This window comes from Lupinus angustifolius, chromosome LG01, assembly GCF_001865875.1.
Source record: "Lupinus angustifolius cultivar Tanjil chromosome LG01, LupAngTanjil_v1.0, whole genome shotgun sequence".
NCBI lineage: Eukaryota > Viridiplantae > Streptophyta > Magnoliopsida > Fabales > Fabaceae > Lupinus > Lupinus angustifolius.
This window is the reverse complement of record NC_032009.1, coordinates 36,125,229-36,144,676: the sequence shown is the minus strand read 5'-3', so window position 1 is coordinate 36,144,676 and position 19,448 is coordinate 36,125,229. Positions and strand designations below refer to the sequence as shown.

At 32.1% G+C, this 19,448-nt stretch overlaps 1 long non-coding RNA gene across 1 annotated transcript; it reads right to left on the bottom strand.

The window, feature by feature from the left end:
* LOC109343241 lies at window positions 300-12,093 on the bottom strand. Its single transcript, XR_002107180.1, has 3 exons — window positions 11,975-12,093; window positions 5,034-5,039; window positions 300-311 (listed from the first exon to the last, which is right to left on the bottom strand). It is a non-coding gene; the product is annotated as an uncharacterized LOC109343241 (long non-coding RNA).

Below are 19,448 nucleotides of genomic sequence, written 5' to 3'. Positions count from 1 at the left end.
AATTCGAAAGATGAGAAATTAAATAGAAGAAATTACACCATAATGCAAGTCAATATGTAGGAGCATGAGCCATCTATCCAAGGATGAGATACTTTTTAGACCCAAATGAGATTACAAAATTATGTTTTTGTATCACATTTTCCATCTCCTTTTCCCTCTTAATTAAGAAAAAAACTATAAAAGAAACTCACCTAAACTACTTCAGAGTAGAAATTCCCCAAGATATAGTCGAAGACTAAGCATTATTTTGAAAAAATGTATTTTCATTGAAAACAATTTCTCAAAATAATCTGGCTTACATATCAAAGGGTCTCAATACCTAGTTACTCGTGGCCATATAAATAGTATTCAACTATATCTTCCTTAGTCTTAGCATAGAGATCCATGAATATATTTGGCAACATTCTAAGCTCATACATGAAAGCACTTCTCTAATGTGGTTATGGACATTGGAATACATTCAAATCTTCCTTAGAATTGACCTAATGTGGTTATGGACATTGGAATACATTCAAACATCTCATTCGAATTTATGGCATTTTGGCTAGGCACGATAAAAGATTCATTGGCATTACTTAGCCAGCCTTCACTATAATTGGTTGGACATAGAGTTGAACTCTTCCTAATAATAGGATATTGGCAGGTGTACCAAAAATCGTAGTATAAATCTGAGATCTCATTTCAATATTAGAGACATATGCTATCCACATAAGTTGAACAACTCCAAAGAAGAGCTCATAGGGTTTGACTCCTACCTAGGAATTTTGTGATACTTTGAAAAAATTAAAGCTTGTCCAATGGTTTTAAACTGAAATTAGTTTGAATGGAATTGGACTTTTAGGCTAGGAGTTATGGAATAATCATCAATTAATGTTCAACCATGATATCTAGCCACAAGGCAGTCAAGTAATACTTTAGTTAGAAAGCATAACTCTCAAATGGCTAAATGACAACATACACTTTTGGTCACTTTAGAAAGACCACTGAACAAAGAAAACACTTGTTTTTTTAATGTTTTGGATTTAAATGTTTTACGATATAGTTTTCAAAGCATCTTTATAGACAACCATAACCTTTTTCATGACTAGTTCAGGACAAAATATGTTTTGGTAAAACAAGCATAACTATCAAATGACTTAATGGATTAATGGTTTTGAGTTAACTTTATCAATTTGTAAAGCTTGTTTTATAAGGAAAATGATATATACCTATTAGTTGTAAGGTCCTGACTAGAAAACATAGTTTTGAAGTGATCTTTATGATTGATCACAACTTTGGAGACAATAGAAACTAGTTTGGTATATATGGCATAACTTACTCCCTACTTATCAAAACTTGATAAATCACACATCAACATGAATCTAATTGAAAGGGTGACAAAGTGTATGCTTGTAATTTCTAAAGCATACCCTCAGTGATCCGAAATATTTGTTCATGAACAAGATTGAACATAGAGTCCTTGGATATCAAGCATGATGTGTTTACTTGGAGTAAAAGATAGAGAAGCTAAATATATTGACCACTAGCACTTTGGAACCAGTGATTTAATTCATTAAACAAAAGGAAATCAGCGGGAAATTCAAATATTGAGGTCATAGGTACTACTCTCACTCAATTTAATGGCTTAAAATTCAAACTACCACATAAACCACATAAATTTCATTACATCCATATTAAAATTTTCGAAACTCAAACCACATTGAAATCTGTTTTATGGCATGAAAATATTTTAATTTAGCATAAAACTCATTCCAAACATTCCATAAGGAGAAAAAAGGTCTATACATGCTCAAAAAGTGGCTATTTGCATTTTTTGTCAACTTTGTCTTGTATTGCTACTTTTACATATACCAATAGCCTTAAGAACATCAAAGAATTCTGTTTTGATGCCTCATTTAAAATGTGGGATTGTTTTGGAATTTATGCTAGAAGCATAGACATTGAAATTTTTTTACTTGGGCACTTTTTGTGAATATGTGAAACTATGATTGTTTGATTGAAAAAGTGTGATGTTGGGATTTTTTGAAAATATTAAGACAACACAAATGAAACATGTCCACAACTTGAATTTAGAAATGTACCAAATAAAACATGAGAAAACTTGTATGCCAACTTGACAAATATACCTTGAATTTATGTTTCTAACTCCTAGGATTGGAAAATTATATTAAGAAAATTTTGTATGAGTGGAAGGGGTCTCTCAAGGAAATCCAAAGAGGTTGCCAATGAATCCAAAAAGTGCAACAATTTTTTCTCCAAGGATGCTAAACAAAAATTCAAGGAGATTACTCTTAGATGTGCACCGATTTGGGAAAAAAAAAACATCAATTTAGAGGAGGACGAATTCGGTGGATTCATGTTCTTTGTGATGAAATTTGGATGGAGAAAGCTTGCACAACCCAACAAGATGTTTTCATTGGACATGTCAAGCAATTATATGCCAATTCCAGTTTTTTTGGGAGAGGCAAGAGCAAATAGGTATACATGGGCTAATGATAAGTACATGATTAAGGAATACCTTGGTAACCCATGGTCTCCTCTCCCAAATTGTGATCATGATTTATGCACCTACCAACTCAAGATAAGAGCATTATCTTCGGATGAAGGAGAAGCACATGATGAGACTCCAGTGAGAAGAAGTATGTGCTTATAAGGATTAGAAGTCAACCAAAGTGGTCCCGTGTTCAGATTTTGCATGACTCAAGCATCACAACTATGGACCACCTTTGTGTTGTCTAACATTTGGCCAGCCACACATGTCTCAGATCTTCCTTTGACAAAGGCAAAACTCATCAATTTGGCATATGAGGATGATGCCATAGACATTGCGACCATCATTTCAGATGCAATCTCTGAATGTATTACTAGGGAAGTAGTTTCTATGATTGTACCATGTTTTGTTAATGATTTGTGTGGTACCAAGAAGTACCAGGACCATATGGGGAAGTCATGGCACTAAAACCATATGTAACCACCTCCTATGTCCATTCACATTGCAAAGAAAGAAGATTAGCACAAGCTAGGGCCGACTTGAGGAAGAAATTTGGTAATTTGGGCTCATCATCTCAACCATCTCTTGGAGGAAAAAGCAACCCCACCATAGAAGAATTTGTCCAAGGACAACAATTTCGAAATCAACAACAAATTGCCTGCTATCATGGGATCACTAGCATGTATAGAAGCTTCCATAGCATCTATGGTTCACATCTCAACTTCCAAGGAGGTACTTATGAGGAGTTTGTTGCCCAAACTCAATGGTCGGAGGGAAGATCACAAGGGCTTGATGAAGAGGATGAAGATTGAGTAAAAGAAAATATCCGGTTTTCTATTTACTTTAATTTCTTGCATGCTTTCAATTTGATACGATCGCCTCAGACTTATTTCTTCATATTCGTACTTGAACTTTGTTTGTTTTCTTATTATTTTTAAATGTAGTTTGAACTATGTTGTTTGTTTAAATTGTTTCAATTTTAATTGATTCCTCATAATTTTCCATATGCATCAAACATCTCCTTTAAAAACCAATTTTTTCATTGGTTTGAGGACAAGCCATCATTTAAAGAGGGGGAACATGGTTTAATGCATATGTGACAAAGATTGCATGATAAAAAATTGCTAAGCACATTTTCAAGCTTTCATTGAGAAAATGGAGATATAGGCTTAAAACGTTTTTATGAAACATCACATAATGTCATAACAAGAAATTTTTGTTCAAATGGAATTTAAAATTATGTAACATGATTCTTAGAAGCATTTTTCAAAACAAAAGCGTAAATCCAAACCTAGTGAGGGAGTTAGCCAAACACGTGAGGATTAAAGTAAAATCACTATTTGATTTGTCTAATTAAACTTGTTTGAGTCTTTAGTTCTCTTAATTGGGTAACATTGATAGGAAAGCATCAAGGCATGTTTATTCTTTAGTTGAACCAAAATGGCCAAAAAGTCTAAACCAAAAATAGGATCATACTTTGATAAGCCTCTTTGAGCCAATTAAGAGAATAGGTGAGACAAAGAACAAGTTCAAATTACTACAATCAAATGGTTGAAAAATTGAGTGAAACACTTACACCATTTGAAAAGTTCTATATTTGAACTTGTGTGAACAACAACACTTTTTTATTGAAAAGTATTTTCTTCGGTTTTGTTACACAGTTTTTATGAACAAATGCATACATTTTATGTTTAAAGAATTATGTGTGAAAATTCACAAATCTTGAGAAATCTCATTGAAAAATTTGATCATGCTTAAGCAAACTTGAAATCATGCCAATCAAATTTTAAAAATTAGCCAAAGTCAATTCATATGTGCTTTACCATTTGTTTAAGGACAAACAAAGTCCTAAATGGGGGAGTTTATAACTGCCAAAAATGCCTCATTTTCATGCACTTTTCATGGAACTTATTCCATGCAAACTTGAGAAAACCAATTTAATTCAACACTTTTTAGATAAATTGTCATAAAATTATATTATATATTTTGTACACGTCTTTTTTATTTCTTTGTGTAAGTATTTTAGGAGAAATCAAGATAAAAAATATCAAACGAATACTCAAGCCAAGAGGTGTCCACATAAACCAAAAAAGATGCACACATCGCAAGCTAAATGCTTAGCCTCAACATGGATCAAAAGCATGGAGCTTCTCCCTAAGAAGCCTGGCGCGGACCAAAGGCACGCCCAACATGACATGGCACCAACTTGGCTTGGTCAGGCACAAGGAGGGCATGGTCAAAATCAAGCATGGCATAAGGCAAGTGCTCAAGCAAGCATCTTAGTGTGGCAACAGGACCGCCAAACATGGAACCAAGCACCAGCCAGATAGGACCACCTAGCCCCAAGCACGTACCTGGACAGACCAACCTGCTCAAGTAGGAAGCTCAGAAATGCCACATAGGAGCATGTCATTGTGCCCCCAGCAAGTTGGCCAAGTTGACTTAGCCACCAAGCTAGGCTTACCTCATGCATGACCTCACTTCACATGGCCTGTGCACACTTTTCTGACGTAGCTCACAATAGCTAACCTATGTGGCTCACCATAGCCTGGGTGAGTCAACAAGAAGTAGCTTACTAAGCTACTTAGTCAAGGGACCAAAAGTATTGACTAAGTAGCTTACTAAGCTTACTAACCTATGTGGCTCACCTAAAACTTGATTTAAAGATCCAAATATGCTTCTTCTTAAGGTATTGACAAGTGAACTTAAAAGTATAACCTACACCTTAGTTCACTTGCCATATCAAAGCATCTATTTTAAGCAACTTGTATTCAATGCTAAATAAAGTTAACGGAGCCTGAAGTAGAGTGTGAAAACTTACTCCAATGAGTGGAAGTTAATTATTATTTAGTGTATTATACAAGGTTTGCAAATCATATTTTTCATACTAGGACACTGGGTGGAAAGTTAAAGACACGGTGTATAGAATTAACCACAGTATAACACATCACTTGCATAAAGTTTTCCAAATTATTTAAGTTGATAAATAATTCTATCTTTCAAACCAACACTTCTCCTCACGAATTTGTGAATATTAGTTTACATTTCTTTGTAATTTTATGCAACTACATAACCAAAAATAATTACAAAGTTGTTAATCATTATTTTTGCTATAATATGCCTATATGATTATCTTCTATTATGCAATTACCTTTGGATCGACATAACCTTATACTATACTACAATTGAATCTTTAAAGAGATGCAAGTGTAAAATATAGTAAACTGTGTTATCAATAAATTTTATTTGTTGTAAACATAAACTATTCACAAAAGTGCAATTCTATTCATGATTAGTAACTTTGTGAATAGAAACAACTTACAAAAAGTGAAATCCAATCAATGGATTGTTAATTGACAATAAAAGAGTGATGAATTAATAAATCTAACCACTAACATTTACTTTATGTTATTTACAACTTTAATTAAATTCAATCACTTAGTTTTCTACATCTAACAATTTATTTATTGCTGTATTCTTGTATTCTTTATAACAACCCTTCAAAAGAAGTGGTACGGTTTATTATGAGACCATCCCTTCGCAAGAAGTGGTACAATTAACTTCTAACTTTATTCTTTTATTCACTTTATTATTCTATGATACCAACCTTTCATAAGAAATTATATGGTTAACTTAATAAAAAGAGACGGACCTTTATGGTATGGTTAAAAGAAACTAGAAAAGGAAGTAAATAAATAAAGTCACCACTCAATAAATTGTTCATCAATCATTAACCAACCAATGAACTTGCAAACAACACTTAAGTGGGTTGTGAAAAATCCTTTCAACTGGTATATGACATTTGAGGTCATACCTAGGTCATTTGAGGCATTAGAATTGAGTATTAGAGACCCAGAAGATCGAACTCATGACATTAATGACGTTTCAGTCACATGTTTGTTACATAATACATGTGTAACTCCAAAAACTTTAGTTTTTCGTGATTAGCGTTTTTAGCAATGAGTATCAGAGACCCAAAAGGAAAGGCATATGAATGTGGATAAATTTTCTCCCCTATGGGTTCACACACATCTTACAAAACCAAAATCACCCTTTTTGATCAACACCTTAACTTCTCAACATGATAAAGTGTGAGTAGGGTTTGGAAACCCTCATACCACAAATATCCAGCCATAACCAGGTTCAAAACAATAAGATCAACAACATGAAAACACAAACTAAGAGAACCTACATCATTCCTAATCAACCAAAAGACATGATACTTCATAACCTAGCCAACATGTATGTATTCATGAGTCTCTTTAAAACAAAATTCTTAGGGCAACTTTTAGAGTGTTTTAAAGAGAGAAATTCAGTGATTTGAGTTCAAAATTTTATTCCTTATACCTCAAGTTAATTTACCACTCACTCGGGTGAGAATCTTGAGAAAGATTGAAGCTAAACCACAACCAACTCACGTCACCACCTTAATCTTTCTCATGAACATTCAAGAGAGAAAATGAGCTATCTCACATACATGTGAGCTTTGTGAAGAAACAAATGGACCCCCCCCCCCCCTTGAATTCTTGTATATTAACCTATACATGGGCCTCCAACTTAAACACCCACTTAGTCCAAACCTCTACAAATCTCCTCCCATAAGGGCCACTAAAAGGCCTAAATTTGTCATAACTTCACCAAGCAAATCAAACACCCCATAAAAGCATTTCTTCTTCCTCTCTTCTTCTCTCTCGTGTCAGTTGTAAGGAAGGAGGGATAAGCTCCATTTTTTTTTCACCAAGCTCACATGAAAGTGAGAATCCGTCATCCCTAAGGTGTGGTGATCATAGCTATTGTCTTTGTTTTCCAATCTATATGTTCTTCATAGCTCATTCTCACTCTTGAATGTTCATGAACAAAGATAAGGTGGTGTAGTGAGTTGCTTGTGGTTTAGCTTTAATAATTCTCATGTTTTTCACCTAAGGGAGTAGTTAACTAAATTGAGGTATGCGGAACTCAATTTTGAACTTAGATCATTGAAATTCTCTCTTTAAAAGCCACTAAGGTCTGCTCTAAAAATTATGTTTTAAGAGACCCATGAATCCATGCATGTTGGCTAGGTTATGGAGTCTCATTTCTCTAGGTTGACTAAAAATGGCATGGATACTGCTGGTGCAATTGTGGTATGCTATAAAGTCGTGGTGTGAGTGTTTCCAAACCCTACCTACACTTTAACATGTTGAGAAGTTAAGGTATTGATCAAAAAGGATGGTTTTGATGTTGTAGGATATGTGTAAACCTTAGGCATAAATTAACCATATGTAATTATAAATCAAGACGACAAACTAAGAGGGGTGGGGGTGAATTAGGTTTTTGAACAAGATGAAACTTTTTCACAACTTAAAGACTATAGAGTATTATGCAGCATAATAAGTTGAGAAAAATAAAAGTGCAGAACTTCTTAAAGTAAAGAGTAAGGAGAAAAGAGAAAATACACATGGAATTTTATATTGGTTCACCTTCTTGACCACCGAAGGCTATGTTTAGTTCTTTTGCAACACAAGAGATTTTTCACTAATATATTAAGTTGAAATTACAAATATCACCCCGAGATTATAATTACATCATACACTCATCTATAACTCACCATTTACATGAAAACCAACACTCTTCCCTTTTCCAACATACCCTATGGTGAAAACTTTTAAAAATGAAATGAAGAAGTTTTCTTGGGAAAGGATTGCAATCTTTAGTATCTTTCTATATAAGAAGTAAACAAATATTTTGGTGTTTTAAGGTATGAAAACTTAGAGAAAACACTTGGATGCTACTTCAGAAAAATATTAAAGTTAAAACTCAAGTTGCAAGAACAAAGTTCAGAAAATGTTTGAAAGATTGTATGAAATATGTGTGCAAATTGTATGTAAAAGTTCTGTATTTGTTGTCTACGAATTAGGGTTTTCCAAGGCCTTTAAAAAGGATAAAAAGAAGACGTTATACCCCATTACAAAGGTACAATATTTTTGGAAGGAAACCCATTCGTTTTGTATGAAAGTTGTATAATTTGGATTTTAAAATATGGTATAACAACTCTCTGTAATTGATTACAACAAGCATTAACTAATTACCCAAACATTCTACCCAACTGATAATCGGTTAATCCATAGATTAATCATATACTATGTGTCATTATTGTTGGGTAACTCAATACTCAGTTTGGGTAAACTGTTACTCAATCCTACTCCACCAATTTCTCCCCAACTTGATTATTTCAAACACCTGCGTTTTTCAAAATTAATGCTATCTTTTAGATCATTGTTTTCAATTTCGGTTTGGGAGATAATTTGAATTTTTTTTTACTTTATTTGGATTAAAGGGGCTTATCAAAGGATAATCCTAATTTTTGGTTTAGACTTTTTGGCCATTTGGTTCAACTAAATAAATAATATGCATTGATCACTTCCTATCAATCTTATGCAATTAAGAGATTTGAAGACTCAAACAAGTTTAATTAGACAAATCAAATGGTGATTTAAACTTTGTTCCTCATGTGTTTGGCTCACTCCCTCACTTGGCTTATATTTACACTTCTTGATTTAAAAAAATGTTTGCAATGATCATGCTACACACATTTAAATTCCATTTGCAAAAATTTCAAGTTATGACATTATGTGATGGTGTTCACAAAACGTTTAGCATAGATTTCATTTTTCTCAATAAAAGCTTAAGTCAAAATATGCTTAGCAATTTCTAATCATGCCAAAATTGTTTTATTTAGCCACTTTGATTCCGGTTATGAAATTTTTTTGAGTTTATGGACAACCAAATTACTTTTTAAATAACTATACAATCTTATAAACAATATTAACTTTCTTTTAAATTTTTTACATATGCATTAAACCATGTTCCCCCTCTTTAAATGATGGTTTGTCCTCAAGCCAATGGAAAAATTGGTTTTAAGGAGATGTTTGATGCATATGAAATTTTTTAAATAAATACATATTACTTTAAAACAAAAAACTTAATTAAACATATAAGAAAACATAAATTAAAAACACAGTAGAAACTTAATACAACATACCAAATATTAGAAATGCAACATAAAGACAAATAATTTAGAAATTCATGTAATGAAAAAGAGAAAACCGGAAAGAGCTTTCTAAATCCTCATCTTCTTCCTCCTCTTCTTCCTCACTTGAGTCTTGCGAACTTCCTTCGGGCCAGTTAGTGCTTGCCACAAATTCCTCATAGGATCCTCCTTTGAAGTTGGATTTCTTTCCAAAGATGTCATGCAAGCTCTTGTAAATCCCTCTGATTCCTCGATAGCATGGCTATTGTTATAGGTTTTAAATTTGTTGTTCTTGTATTATGGGGTCTATATTGGAATTCATTGTCTTCCCATGAGTAATTTATTGATTTAGGCTCAAATCGCCACATTCTTTTCTAAGCTCAGCCCGAGCTGGTGAGATTCTTTTCTCCTTGCATTAACTGCTTATATATGATGAGCTTTGCCTTGGATATTGGCAAATCAGAGACATGTGAGGAAGGCCATATGTTGGACAACACAAAAATGGCCCAAATTTGTGAAATTTGGGTCATACAAAACCTGAACACTGACCCACTTTGATTGAGCTCCAAACCTTCCAACCATAAGCTTTTTCTAACATAAGCTTCATCATGTCATACGCCTTCCCCCGAATAGGCCCAAATTTTTCTTTTGTTTTAATCATGAACAAATACATCTATTCAAGTTCAAACATATTCAACAACAAGCATATACACATCTCAACAAGTTTTGAACTAAAAACTAATTACTTTTTGAAATTTTTTATGTTGGTTTTCCTTAAAATTTATTTTCATTTGTTCTTAAAAACATATTCCCAAACAATAAGCTTCAACAAGAAGAAACAAGTATGAAAAAGTAAAGAGAAAGAAGATACTTATATGATGATGAAGAGCTTGAGAGCTTTTAGGCAAAATGAAAGCTTTTTGATTGTGAGAGATTTTGAAAATGACTTGGTGGTTTCAAAATCAAAACTTTGAGAGGTATAAAAAGAGTGGGATTCTTGGTCAAAAGTTAATTTATTCATGAAATAAAAGGATAAAGGAAATCCTCTTTTGAGGGGATTTTTGTCCCCTTGGCCATATGGCTTGCATCCGCTAGGCGCTGAGCGCAAGGTCACCCACGTTGGGCGGTGAGTCTTTGGTCAAAGCTGGACCGAGTTTGGTGGAGTCATGGCCGTGACTTGGCCTTGATTTGGGCCCATTTTGAGTTTTTTCAAGATTTTGACTTGGCCCAACATCCCATTCTTGAATTTTATATTTCCCATTCTTTTTTGAAAATTTTCTGATTTACTTTGATGATAAAAATTGTTCTTCTTTTTGTCAAAAATAAAATAAAATATAGAAGAAAGAAATGAAGGGAAAAACATATTATATAATCAAAATGTATTGGGGTGCCTCCCAACAAGCACTCTTTTAACGTCAATAGCTTGATGCATGTTACCTACATAACCATAATTCACCATCTTCTTTTTACCGCTCAGATGAGCTTGGTTTACCCCTTAGGATAACATTGCAGTGCTCCCTCAGATTGAATTCTATATTAGCTAAAAATGTTGATTTATGATTTTCAGCTACTTGTTTGGCTAGTTGCCCGAATTGAATTTCCATATTCCATAGAGATGCATCAGTGTTTCTCTGGTTAGACATCGTCATTTGCATGAACTGATCGAGTGTGTTCTCTAGTTTAACATTTTTGTCCTGTGTTGGGTGTTGGAACTCATTAATCCTTGGGTAGAATTGTAATGGCTGTTTTTGAGGATTGTCTTGTCTCCAAGGCTAATTCCCCTGAAATTGATTATTACCCCCTAGAGGATAATTATTTTGAAATTTCTGTCTTGGACAATTGCCTACAAAGTGGACTTCCTCATTTTGACAATGGTGTGCCTCATGATAGTCAGCACAATTGTCACACCTGTGAACTTGCTTCTTGGAAGATTCTCGTAGTTGTCTAGGTAAATTATTAAGCTTCTAGTTCACTTCATCAAGCTGTTGTTGAAACAGTCTATGTAACACCCCGTTTTTGCAACTTAGAAATTAGGACTTCATTATAAAAAATATGATGAAAATTTAAATAAAATTAAAGGCAAGTTGTTAGAAAATCATAGTGAAATTAAAATTTATTTTCATTAACATGTTCAAGATGCAGAAATATTCAATATTATCATTACCCAAAAACGAGGTATCACATTCAACCTGATAACATTGATTTATATGATTATCTATTTGTTTAAGTATATAGCTTTACAAAATCTTTAATCTTAATCTTAACATAGTGATTATAAAAGACATCCTGTATGCGAAAAGAACCACTCTTAAGTCTTTTCCATAAAATATAACTTATACAAAAATTAGTTCAAAAGACCAAGGGTATTCCTAAATCAGAGTAAATAATCCCAATATAAACAAGATACTTAACTAAAGATAAGCTAAGTTCTTCTTGTCTATATTTCCATCAATGGATATCCATAAAGCAACTACAACAAACCTGGACATACACACAGTATAGACAAAAGAAAGGACAAAGAAAAGGGAGTAAGAACCAACTACGGCGACCGCAGCATGGAATTACATAGAGAAATAACTTTAAACTGAGACACCCTATAACAACACCATAATCAAACAATGTCAAACATATGCAAATGACGCATGAAATTAGTGACTTATACAAAAGGATATTCACATCCACAATTAATATATCTTTCATGCAATGCAATATGCAATTCACCAACCAATCACCACCAAAATTACAATACCCGAAGGCCAAGATCCTATTGGGAAAGCAACCGAGAGTACAGATATCCTTAACAACGGCAAGTAACAATATCAATGTTTTCCAATTATCTCTATCAGAGGTGCTTACGTGGTAAGCCCAGTCCGTTTCAGGATTCCTCTCCACCGATCATGAAATGCGCAAGAGGGTGTCAGAGACCGCTTAGTTTGCATGTAGGACTATCCTGGTCATACTGCTTATAAGAATGGACCCTCACTAGACTGTCCCACCTAAGCAATCCCTCAAGGATTCTTGACGAATCACCACCATTGCCGCCCCTATCCAAATCCCAATGATATTCCTATCATCGTATCTTTCCATTTTCTCAAACTCCAACTACACGAATGCGATGCATGTACACTAACCAAAGTTAGTCCATTAAATCCTTTAATCAAGGTTTTCCTATTTTTTTCCAAAAAACATCACCTAAGTTAGTCGTCTCAGCCCCAATGCATTTCTATCCTGTCAAGTCCAATGGACGAGCTCAAGACGCTAACTTAGTATCCAAGATCAATGTGCAAAACCTTAACTTCAAACGTATGTATTATCCATATCAATAGAACAAGTAACATATATGTTTTCCATTAAATACAATAATCAAGTTATATATTTTAAAATTAATACAACAATCAACTTAATCATATTTTCCCATATCAATACAACAATCACATATATATATTTTCCATTTCAATACAGCTATACAACAATCAATAACATAACCATTACAATTGAGATATTTCTAAATTACAACCTTGTCACAAACATTTAGCACATAACACAATTATCAATTTGTCATAATACTCACACGCATACAAACATGATTATTTAACAACCTTTCATGACGATGTAATACCATAAGCGAGTACATCGCATTAAGCTACACACAAGCGAATTCATACACATATTTTCAGCACAATCAAATATCTAAGACTCTATACATCGTCATGAAAAAGATTAAGGACTCTTACATGGAAACAAGTTTCCATGGGAGTTCCTAATCTACAAGACTCTCCGACTTTTGAGGGAATCGGAGAGGAAAAACTTTAATGAAATACTCTAAGACCACAATGGTCTTCTCCCTCACCTTAGCCGCTTTATCCCAAACTTCAACTTGTTGTACCATCTTGAGCATCGACCCTAGCATCCACTTGACCAAAATATCATCACTTTATCAAACAATGAAATAACAATCAATTCAAACAAACTCAAAAGACTTAAACACATCTAAAAAAGATAGAGAACATTGTTATACTTCTATAAAACTCACTGATCCGACCTAAGTAATAACTAAAACTTCACCATTTAACAAATATAAAGATACATATGGGTTTTTCATACAATCATTCTTATGCGCTTAACTCCTTAATCCAATTTTTATCAAAACGAAGCAGTGGAAGCAGTACCATATAGTGTTGTAATAAGGTAATAAACTAACATGCATTTTTTTTATATAAAAAAAACACTCAAGCTAGGAATATAAACAAGTTTCCACCAGCCCCTTTTCATTTACCTATCAACGTGACATTGATATTCTAGAAAATAAAGCATCATTTTATAAAAGTAATAGCTTTAACCTCAATAATCTATTACCAAATAAAGTGATAAGATCTCAACTCCATCTTTAAAACTAATCCTGTATTATTTCAAAGTCGTTCAAATAGTAACAAAACTAATAAAGGTCATAATTAATATTATATTAATAGTAACAAAATAATAGTGTTAATGATAACATATACACGTTATATATGCCCCATTGTTAGAAAACTAATTTATTTAATTCATATGGATAAACTGGATTGGAAATCAATAAATCAATCACTTATGTAATCTACCTCTTGGTTGTGTAGAAATCATGGTCCAACCATAGATGACAAAACCCTTGGAATATCTACTGAGAAATCGTCACAATTTTCTCAATAATATGCATACAAAGTCATATTCTTTCTATTTCTTTCCAACTCCACGTTCCTTTAAGAGACCAGGGTAGTGATTGAATACATGAGGTTGAAGCATACATGGGAGCATTTATTAATTGGTACCAAATCGAAGCAGTGATATTTGGGACTATGAATAAAAGGAAAAGACAAGAGAGAAGAGTCAAAGAGGAACAAGAATATAAGGAAAAGTATATATAGGATATGAGAACACAATGGTATTTTAGAGAGTGTGTGATAAAAGAGGGTGAAGGGGAAAAGGATTTTATGCTACCTTTGGGAATGAGCACCTTGTAACCCTTGTATGTTAAAATAGGGTTGTGAAACAAATAAGAAAGCTTCTACTGTTCCAAACTTGGCACCCAAAATTGTGGAACTACTTTCCCACGACCTTGCTATGTGATTTGATAAGGATTTTGAAATGATAAAAATGGATCACCAAAAGATAATTGAAAAGATAGATGTGTACAACTCAGATGTAATTAAAATAGGAGTCACTACTTGTCTAGTGAAGAATACTTTTATGCTTACCCTTTATCTTTATATCTATGTAGGTATATTATAATATAATTAATATTTCTAATACTAACTTTGCAAAGAGATTCGTCAACATTAAGCAAATACTATATGTCCATAAAAATCTGCCAACATGAGGCATAAGTTACAACATATAATAAATCATAATATAAGACAGTTACAATAATATACTTGTATATAATAAGTTAAGTATTGTTTTGTTAGGGATAAAATGATCAAAAGAATAAAAGGATAAAGATAATGATTATATAATCTTAAATATTTTATGATAAATATTATGTTAATATAACTCATTTAATCTAAAATCAAAAGAAGATAATGTTATTATTCAAAATGATACAAGAGATATTATTTGGTAAATTTCTTATAAAAAATAAATACTATAATAAAATATCATTTATATCTCAAAATATAATTTTGAAACAAATCTAGGTCTTAGAAGATAAAGATTCATTTGACTACAAAATAATCAATGAATTAACTAATTTTTAAGATAACAAGAATCATAAACTTATTGAATAATCACTCAAAGATCTATAACTTATCTACAAAAGTAAATCAAGACTTTTCACTCACATTTTAAAAAAAAAAAATAGAAAATTTCAAGTATTACAATCCTTCCCTCCTTACAAGAAATTTCGTCCCCGAAATTTTGTTAGGTTACACTATGGAATGTAAGATCATAAACTCATGATTAGACATAAGATACACACAACGAAACATAAACTTAACCATTAAAACAATTAGAAGAGGTTAATTCTTAGTCATTGAAGGAAACCACATACATGTTGATACAAGTAGGTAAGCTCAAGAACTAACATTTGGTCAAAGTTAACATCATGGTACGATAAAAGGATATGATGAAACAACTTAAACAACAATTAGTATAACGAGGACAAAGTGTACCAATTAGCTATTAAGAAAGCTAGATCTCTAGGATCTATCAAGACAACAATAACTCTAGATGATTACCAATAATTGAATTAAAACTACAAGAATATTATTGTACTCAATATGGGAAGAGACTAAATTGTCATAACTCACAATTCATAGGAGTGTAAAAGATCTTAATTAATATGATAATAATTAAATGGACACAAACTAGATAGAAATAGCAACATTTCCCTTCACACATGTCATGTCAAGTCGTCATAAGTAATAAAGCAATTTCCAAGAAGATTTCAATTTTGCATTTGTCACATCATAATGAAAGATGACAAAAAATATTTATCAAATATATGAGCCTCTAGGCATACAAGGATCTTTAAAGTTCAAAGAGCAAAACAAAATGGTAAGTAAGTTGCCAAGTAAGTTACCAATTCAAGATTTCATTCCTATATTTAAAATAGGATGTGATAGAATGAGAGTTAATAGCTTATATATTCAATTTGAGACATAAAGACAATATACCCTACCAAAAATATATATTTCAATATCAAAGAGAATTGAAAAATCATAAATATCATTAGAATGTCATGAAGTAAATAATAACAATGAACATACAATTTGAAAAGACAATTTTAAAATTCAAATACCTATATCAAGTTTAGAAATGATATGCTAAAATGTATTCAAAGAGTTATACAAAATTCTCCTTTATCTAAGACACAATTATTTGCAAAAAGGCTTGGAATTTTCAACATGAAACAAAAGTAATGCCAAGTCAAATATCACAATTCAACCAATATGGTTATTATTATTTTTTTAATCTAAACAAATCAATATTGGATTTGATAGAAAATCTAAAGTTTAGCTAATTCAAGTACCACTATTTACAGAGAGGATGGAAGTAAGATTAATTTAGCGATTTGAAATACTCACAAACACTATCTCACTAAAACTAAAGTGGCACAATATCAATCGTTCATTATTAGCAACATGGACATATATACATATTTAAAGGCACAAGCATAATATTTTCCTATCATTGTACCTTTATTATACACACTTCTTATAATGATTTACTTGTGGTTACCGCGGGTTTAGAAGGTCAAGTTCAAAGTATGAACATATATAAAGATTTCACTTTTACACAAACATATTTTTATGGGTGGTATTTAAGTACCTTAACCCAATATCAATCCATATTTTAACCAAAAGTATGTATATATATATATATATATATATATTATTTTTTTATTATAAATGCATAAAATTTAAGCAAACAATAAAAAATTAATTTTGGAAACTCATGAAAACAAATACACAACATGTTGTCTCCTCAAAACATAGAAAATACATTTCTTTACCTTTTTGGCAATGTTTTTTTTTTTGCTTTGATAACCCAATATTTCAAAACCATTAAAACGTTACAAGTAATATTCAATAAACTATATCCATTTACATGTTAATATCACTCCATTAAATTACATATCATGTCATTAGAATGAAACAAAATTTATTTGTTCAAGAATTCATACATCTAAGATAAAATGGGAAGACAATATCAACTAATTTAAAATACATAGACATATTATAATTGCACTATAGAACAAGTTATACACAAGTTCATCATTTAAATTTAATTACTAAACTCTTATGCATTACAAGAAAACATATATTGTGGTAGTAATCAATATGTACAAATTTATTTCAAGGAAAACAAGAAAATTAAATGGCTACACACTATATAATAAAGAGGTGGAATTAGCCAAAAAAATCTAATAACAAAGTAAAACTACACATCACCAGATTATTCATATTTGTTTCAGTCATGGGAAGTGAACAAAATATAAAAGAATATTTCAATCAGGGACGTTTATGACAATAAACATCACAACACACATGCGTTTTAATGATATATTTAAAAAAATAAACTCTTGATCCAAGACCATCAAAACACAATGCAAGGAGAGAGAACAAAACTAAGAAGCCAAGACTTTATTATAAAGATATGATTAAATGAATATTAAGGTACTTCCCATGAGGTCTAAAAGAGTGATTCATGTAATGAGAAGTTACACAATAAAAATAAGACACCAAAGAGTAATTAGCTCCAGTAAAGAGAACATAAACAAAAGTCACACAAGAAAATAATTTGCTATACTAGTCTATCATTTATCTAACAATCTTGACATGAACATCTTCATAGATTTATGTTGTTGTTTAATATTCCACAAAAACAATTGTCACTAACATGGCAAAAACAATATGCATAGGTGGGAATCACAATAACATAAGCATACAACCACACTAGAGTCACACAGAGAAAGGGTATAGGAGGCCATACCCCAAGCCGGATAGGAAAGATCAGCTCTGATACCACTATTGTAACACCCCGTTTTTGCAACTTAGAAAATAGGACTTCATTATAAAAAATATGACAAAAATTTAAATAAAATTAAAGGCAAGTTGTTAGAAAATCAGAGTGAAATTAAAATTTATTTTCATTAACATGTTCAAGATGTAGAAATATTCAATAATATCATTACCCAAAAACGAGGTATCACATTCAACCTGAAAACATTGATTTATATGATTATCTATTTGTTTAAGTATATAGCTTTACAAAATCATTAATCTTAATCTTAACATAGTGATTATAAAAGACATCATGTATGCAAAAAGAACCACCCTTAAGTCTTTTCCATAAAATATAACTTATACAAAAATTAGTTCAAAAGACCAAGGGTATTCCTAAATCAGAGTCAATAATCCCAATATAAACAAGATACTTAACTAAAGATAAGCTAAGTTCTTCTCGTCTAGATTTCCATCAATGGATATCCATAAAGAAACTGCACCAACTTGGACATACACACAGTATAGACAAAAGAAAAGACAAAGAAAAGGGAGTAAGAACTAACTACGGTGACCGTAGCGTGGAATTACATAGAGAAATAACTTTAAAAGTGAGACACCCTATAACCATAACAACACCATAAACAAACAATGTCAAACATATGCAAATGATGCATGAAATTAGTGTCTTATACAAAAGGATATTCACATCCACAATTAATATATCTTTCATGCAATGCAATATGCAATTCACCAACCAATCACCACCAAAATTACAATACCCGAAGGCCAAGATCCTATTGGGAAAGCAACCGGGAGTACAGATATCCTTAACAAAGGCAAGTAACAATATCAATGTTTTCCAATTACCTCTATCAGGGGTGCTTACGTGGTAAGCCCAGTCCATTTCAGGATTCCTCTCTACCGATCCTGAAATGCGCAAGAGGGTGTCAGAGATCGCTTAGTTTGCATGTAGGACTATCCTACTATCCTGGTCATAGGGTAATGAACCTGGACCCTCACTAGACTATCCCACCTAAGCAATCCCTCAAGGTTTCTTGATGAATCACTGCCATTGCCGCCCCTATCCAAATCCCAATGATATTTCTATCATCGTATCTTTCCATTTTCTCCAACTCCAACTACACGAATGCAATGCATGTACACTAACCGAAGTTAGTCCATTAAATCCTTTAATAAAGGTTTTCCTATTTTTTTTTCAACAAACATCTCCTAAGTTAGTCGTCTCAGCCCTAATGCATTTCTATCATGTCAAGTCCAATGGACGAGCTCAAGACGCTAACTTAGTATCCAAGATATATGTGCAAAACCTTAACTTCAAACGTATGTATTATCCATATCAATAGAACAAGTAACATATATGTTTTCCATTAAATACAATAATCAAGTTATATATTTTAAAATTAATACAACAATCAACTTAATCATATTTTCCCATATCAATACAACA